The sequence below is a fragment of the Rhincodon typus genome, chromosome 42, assembly GCF_021869965.1.
Source record: "Rhincodon typus isolate 14 chromosome 42, sRhiTyp1.1, whole genome shotgun sequence".
Taxonomy (NCBI): domain Eukaryota; kingdom Metazoa; phylum Chordata; class Chondrichthyes; order Orectolobiformes; family Rhincodontidae; genus Rhincodon; species Rhincodon typus.
In genome coordinates, this window is record NC_063373.1 from 11,119,827 (window position 1) to 11,127,134 (window position 7,308).

Consider the following 7,308-nt stretch of genomic DNA (forward strand, 5'->3'; position numbering starts at 1 on the left):
GGTAAATTGAACAGGTTGTCCCCAGTGTCAGCTAAAAGGTGTGTATATGGTTGTATTCCTGACTCTCCAAATGTAAGGAAATAAGAACAATAACTTGCGTTTGTAAGGAACCTTTCACAATTTAAAACTTCTCAAGATGTTTCACAAAGCTTGGTTAAAGAGATCGATTTTAAAAATGATCTGAGAGGAAAGAGACAGTGAGGAGGGATTCTCAGGGCTTGAGGCCTCAGGAGCTGAAAGCACAACCAGCAATGGTGGAATGATATGTGTGGAAGGTAGGAAATGGGCTAGGGTGGACAAAGTCAGAAGTCAAACTTGGGATCTTCTCTGCTTTCTTGCATCTCTGCAGAAACTTGTTGTCTGTGGTCGATACGCATGATTTTATAGTGTCGTAGAGTCATAGAATCATACAGCACAGAAACAGATGCTTTGGTCCAACTAGCCTATGCTAAACATAATTTCAAGCTAAACATAATTTCAAACTAAACTAGTCCCGCTGCATGCTCCTGACCCATATCCTTCCAAACCTTTCCTATTCATGTACTTATCCAAATGTCTTTTAAACAACGTAATTGTATCCACATCCATCACTTCATCAGGAAGTTCATTCCACACGCGAACCACCCTCTGTGTAAAAAAATTGCCCTTATTTTTTTTTTAAATTTTCTCTTCTCACATTAAAAATGTGCCCCTAGTCTTGAAATCCCCCATCCTAGGGAAAAGACAACTATCTCTATGTATACCTCTCATTATTTTATAAACTTTTACCAGATCGCCTCTCAACCTCCTATACTCCAGTGAAAAAAAATCCTAGACTATCCAGCCTTTCTTCATAACTCAAACCTTCCATACCCAGCAACATCCTGGTAAATCTCTTCTAAACCCTCTCCAGCTTGATAATATCCTTCCTATAACTGGGTAACCAGAACTGGACACAGTATTTCAGAAGAGGCCTCAACAATGTCCTGTACAACCTCAACATGACTTCTCAACTCCTATACTCAAACGACTAAGCAATGAAGGCAAGTGTTCCAAATGCCTTTTTGACCACCCTGTCCATATGCGATGCAAACTTCAAAGAATTATGTACCTGCACTTCGAGTACAGGTCTAAAATGGGTCCCTGTGTTCATGACCATGACTGTGCAGATCTCTGCTACCTAAAACAGGTACTGTCTCCATGACCTTATAAAACCTCACTGATCTCCACCAAGCTGGTCTGCCGCAGAGAAGGAACAGGAATGTGATACTGCTCCAGGAGGGGGATGATGGAGAATGGAGGGTCAGAAGTGGGAACTGCACTTAAAACTATCTCATTTTTTAGCCTTTAACCCACCAGCCACTGAGACAATATGCAACACACTGTCCATCTCCCAAAATGCTGCCCATTCCCCCATTAGCTGTGTCTGACCCTGTACAGGTACAAGGAAAACAATCTTTCCAGGAACCCACAGGGGCTCTGAAACACAGAGAGTGGAGGCATCTGAGCAGAATGTGTCTACCTCTGCTGAAACTATGCAGGATACACCTGTGATGATGGAAACGAGAGAAAGGGTCTGGGCTGGAAATTGTAATTCACCAAGAGGTGTGCACATAGTGATGCAGCAAAATATTATGTTTTCTGTTTTAAATATTGACACATCAAATGTATGGATTAGAATCATTTCATAAGACTATAAGATATAGGAGTATGAGGTCATTCAGTCCATGAAGTCTGCTGTGCTATTTGGTCGTGGCTGGTCTGTTTCTCAATCCCATTCTCCTACCTTTTCCTCATAACCCTTGATTCCCTTACTAATCAAGAACCTATCTATTTCTGTTATCTTCTTGTCTGTTCACAATTTCAGGACCTGTTCACCATTTTACTTGACTCTGATCAGTTCTTGTCCAAAAAGTGGGGAAATTATACCCAAAATCAGACAATGTTGAATATCAATCCAGTCTGGGAACCATTGGTGGTGGTTACGGAGTTGCAGGGTTGGAGATGGAAAATGTGCAATGGGTGGGGGTTGAGTCGTCAGAGGAATGTTCTGTGGGGAGAGGGGTTGGAGGTAGCACGTGTGTTGGGAAGTGTTTATTCTGAAGGACTACCATCATTTTTCACTTTTGTAAGATACTTATTCAGTCTTGGGTGCAGTACTGCATCTAAGTTTAGAGGCTACGCTTGAGGAAGGACATGAAGCCTTAGAGAGTGCTATGCCAGTATTTACTCCTGACCCATATAGCCTAGGAGAAAGTAGTGGTACGCTTCCTGTGAAATTGCAGCAGTCCTTGGTATGTAGAAACGCACGCATTGCTGTTAGAAAGGAACTTCCGGGATTTTCACCCAGCCACAGTGAAATAACCACAATATAGTTTCAGGGCATGAAAGTGTGGGGCTTGGAAAATGGAAGCATTGCCACAAATCTGAGTTAGTGCTCTTCTGAATGGTACAGGTCACAGCTTTGGAATGTGTTGCCAGAGGTACCTTGGTGAGTTAATGCAGAATATTTTGTACACACTGTTGCTCCAGAACACCATTGTTGATGGAAATGAATGTTGACACGGGATGGAATCAGATTCCAGAACTGAGCAGAAAGAAGCCATTCAGTCCATCACCATTGCAATGGCTCTTAAAATGTCCAATTCATTTCAGGTCATTTTTCTGCCATCTCCCTGTGGACCTGCACATTCCTCCTTATACAGTAACAGACTAATTCTCTTTAGAATACGTCAGTTGATTTACAAAGCAAGCTGGACTGCCTTATTCTGGATGGAGTTCAGATTCTTCAGTGTCCTGTTGCAGCTACACTCATAGAAACATAGAAAATAGGTGCAGGAGTAGGCCATTTGGACGCTCGAGCCTGCACCACCATTCAACACAATCATGACTGGACACAAGGGATATGCCCAGTTCCCTCTTGAATATATCTAATGAACTGGCTCCAACAGCTTCCTGTGGGAGAGAATTCTACAGGTTCACAACTCTGAGTGAAGAAATTCTTCCTCATTGCAGTCCTGAGTGGATAGCATTCCATAAACTTCCTGCCTTGAGCCATGTAGAATCACTAGTCCAAACCTGCTCTTCTATCCATATATTTTATATAGTTGGTCCAGTTCATTTCCTGGTAAATGATACGTCTATTGATAGTGGGGAACTTATTGATAGAAACAGCATTGACAATCTATGGGAGATGATCAGATTTTTCCTGTTGAATATGGTAATTGCTGGCGGTTGTCACAGAGTCATACAGCACAGAAACAGACCTTTCAGTCCAACTCATCCACGCTGACCAGTTATCCTAAACTGAACTAGTCCCATTTGCCTGTGTTTGGCCCATATCCCTCTAAACTTGACCCACCCAAATGTCTTTTAGATGTTGTAATTGTACCAACTATTTGCACTTCCTCTGGCAGCTCATTCCATACACGCACCACCCTCTTTGCGAAGACGTTGCTCTTTGGCTCCTTTAAAATCTCACTCTCTCAACTTAAACCTATGCCCTCTAGTTTTAGACTCTCCTACCTGGGGAAAAGACCTTATCAATGCCCCTCATTCTCCTACCTTCTCCCTGAAACCTTGCACTATAGTTAAATCAAAACAATCATCTAATAGCCTCTTCAATGTTTCAACAGAACTTATCTCTGCCACACATCCAGGCACTTAAAATCCGAGCAGTCTTGTTCACAATTCTTTTCCAAATGGGATGTAGGCAATTCAGCCCTTTAAGCCTGTTCTATTCTTTGGTATGATCATGGCTAATCATCTAACTTAGGACCCTGTTTCAGCTTTCTCCCATACCCTTTGATCACTTTATTCCTAAGAACAATAGCTAACTCCTTGAAATTCAGTGTTTTGACTTCAACTGCCTTCTGGAACACAGAATGCCCCACCCTCTGTGTGAAGAAGTTTCTCATCTCGGTCCTAAATGGCCTACCCGTCTCCTTAGAATGTGACACCTCATTCTAGACTCCCTGATCATTAGGAACATCATTCTTGCATTTATGCCAGTGAGTCATGTTGGAATTTTGTCGGTTTCTATGAAACACAGCAGTCATTTGTCTAAACTCCAGTCAATATAGTCCAACCTGACAAAGAAAGACTGCATCAGAAACAGAGATTGCTGGAGAAAGTCAGCAGGTCTGGCAGCATCTGTGGAAAGACAGCAGAGTTAGTGTGTCATGTCCAGTGACTCATCATCAAAACTCAGGAGAAGGTAGAAGAGGGCTGTTTTGAGGTGGGGAATGATGAGTTGGGAGGTTGTTGCAGGGAGATCCCCAAATGATATGAGGTGGTGACAGTCTGTACACAATAGCCTGATGCTCAATGGTGGGGTCATGGTTTAGGGGGAAAGACAGCCTCCAAAATGTAGAGGAGACAACAACAGCACCACTCTTGTTGGCAGGGTTGATGACAAATTCAGAATTGGATCTATAGCACAGAGTGCTGTCAGTTCAGTGGGAGATAAGTTTGAACGGGTAAAGGGGCAGAAAAACAAAAGCAATTGAGGTCACATCGACAGTTCTCAATGAACAGATCAAGTGCAGGTAAAAGGTCAGAGCAAGGAGTTCAGGTGGAGGCACAGGTTTGGAAGCAGTTGAAGGTGTCTGTGGGACAGGGAGAGGACCCTTTGCCAAAGCAGTGGAGGTAAAGGAAGAAGGCTTCAGTCTTTCTTAATCCTTGGCATCCCAGTATTCAGTGTGGTATACCTTTGTTGCATTCCTTCCATGGCCAGAACATCCGTTCTCAGGTACCTTACCAAAACTGCAATCAATACTCCAGATATGGTCTCAGCAAGGCCCTGTACAAATGCAGCAAGCCATCCCTGCTCCTGTACTCAGATCACCTTGCTATTAAAACCAACATACCATTTGTCTTCTTCACCACCTGCTTACTTTCAGTGAATGGTGCACAAGGGCACTCAAGTCTCATTGGGAAACAGGTTGACAATCTATCGCTATTCAGATAATATGCATTCCAGTTTTTTGCTCCCAAAGTGGATAACCTCACATTTATCCACATTATACTTCAGCTGAACTGTATTTCATGATTTTGAAATTTTCTCTCAGATCTCTTCTTAACTTGCACCTGTCCAAAGAAAACATTCTCTACCTCTCCAAACTTTTTTTATAGCTGAATTTTCTAAGCCATGGAACTCTTAAAATCATTCAGCTCCTTCTCCAAAGCATTCACGTTTATCCTAAAGTGTGATTTTCATACTCCAACTGAGGTCTAACAAATGTCTTATACAGGTTCTGCATAATCACTTTGCTTGGAAATCTACACCTGTACTAATGAAGCCTAGAATATATAGCTTCATCAACCACTTTCTCTACCTGTCCTGCCAATTTTAATGGTTTATGTACAAAACCCGGGTCTGGATGGTCCTGAACATATCCTCTATATTCTTTGCACCAAAGTGTATCACCTCACGCTTCTGACTGAACTTCATCTGCTGCCTATCTGCCAGGAGAGGCCAGAATTTGTTGTCATGATGGCCATTTTGAATGGCATTTAAGAGCCAACCACATTCCTGTGAAAACAGAGTCAGGTGTCGGTTGGACCAGGACAAGGACAGTCGTGAAATAGATGGGCTTTTATGACAGGCAGCGATAGTTGTCGTGGTTACTATTACAGAGATTCTCTTTATATTACAGAATTATTCATTGAATATTAATTCCCCAGCTGCTGCAATGAAAGCTGAATTATGCCCCCCAAAAATATCAGCCTGGATCTGTCAATTACGACTGCACTATTTTTCTAGCAAACCACAATCTCATCAATTTAGAGAAATAGGGGTTATTCTGTTCTCAGCAAAATAGGAGATTTAACTGAGGTGTGCAAGTTCAAAATAGTTGAGATGGATTGAAGAAATGCTGTTCTCATGGGCATAACATAAAAGGAAATGTAAGACCATAAATGATTTAAGAGGAGAATATAGAAGGCATGGTTAGTAAGTTTGCAGAAGACACCAAAATTGGTGGTATTGTAGACAGTGAAGGTGGATACCTAAGACTACAAAGATCTTGATCAATTGGGTCAATGGGCTGAGGAGTGGCAAATGCAGTTTAATTTAGATGAATGTGAGATATTGCATTCAAGTAAAACAAATAAGGGCAGGACTTATACAATTAAAAGAAGAGCCTTGGGTAGTGCAGTAGAACAAAGAGATCTATGGGTTCAGGTATATAAGTCTTTGAATTTTGCATCACATGAGAACAGGGTGATTAAGAAGTTATTTAGCATGCTTGCCTTCATTGCTCAGCCCTTGAGTATAAGAATTAGGATGTCATGTTGAGGTTTACAGGACATCGGTGAAGACACTTCTGGCATATTGCGTCCAGTTCATTTCACCCTATTATAAGAAGGTTATTATTAAGCTGGAGACGGTTCAGAAAAGATTTACCAGGATGTTGTCGGGAACGGACAATTTGAGTTATGAAAGGTTAGATCGGCTGGGACTTTTTTCACTGGAGTGTAGGACATCGAGGGGTTTATATAATCAGGAGTGGTATAGGTAAGGTGAATAGCAGGTGTCTTTTCGCTAGGTTTGGAGATGCAAGGTGAGAGGAGAAAAATTTAAGAGACATGAGTAACAACTAATTTTTTTCCCCAAAAAGAGAGAATAGAATAGCATAGCCTTTATTGCCACATGCACTCACATGAGTACAGGGAAAAGTTTGTAATGGCACTACTTTGGCAGCATCTTAGGTACTGTGCAGATAGGTACGGTGACTAAGTATTTGTTACAGAATTGAAAGAGTAAAAAAAAAATGTTTAGCATAGGAATACAAAGTTTTAAAACATATGTAACTTACTGCAGAATAAGAATAAAAGTATCTTTAAAAAGTACTCAAATTATAGGCCTTTTAATGGTGTCCATGCCCGTCAGGCTTCAGAACACAAGGCCTTACTGCCTCTACGCACTGGCCTCTGGCCAGGACTCGCCTTGGGGATTAGCCTCCAGGGGTCATCTCCCAGACTCAAATTGCTTCCCGCTTCGGGCTTCAGCCTGTGACTCGCCTCTGGGACTCGTCTCCCAGGCCTGCCTGGGCTTGGACTGCCTCCTGCTCCAGCCCACGACTTGCCTCCCATGCAGAATGGTCTCTGACTCATTTCCCATGCCAGACTGGCACTCACCTCTGTTCTCTATTCTCTCTCAGTAAGTTTAAGTAGTTAAAAGTTAAGGGTGTTGGTGGGGGGTTGTGGGGGGGGGGGGGGGGGGGGGGCAGGGGGGGAAAAAAAAAAAAAAAAAAAAAGGGAGCTGAAAAAAGGGGGGGCCCCCGGGGGAACACTTTGACTCGGGCCATTTTTTTGTGAAAGGGGGTC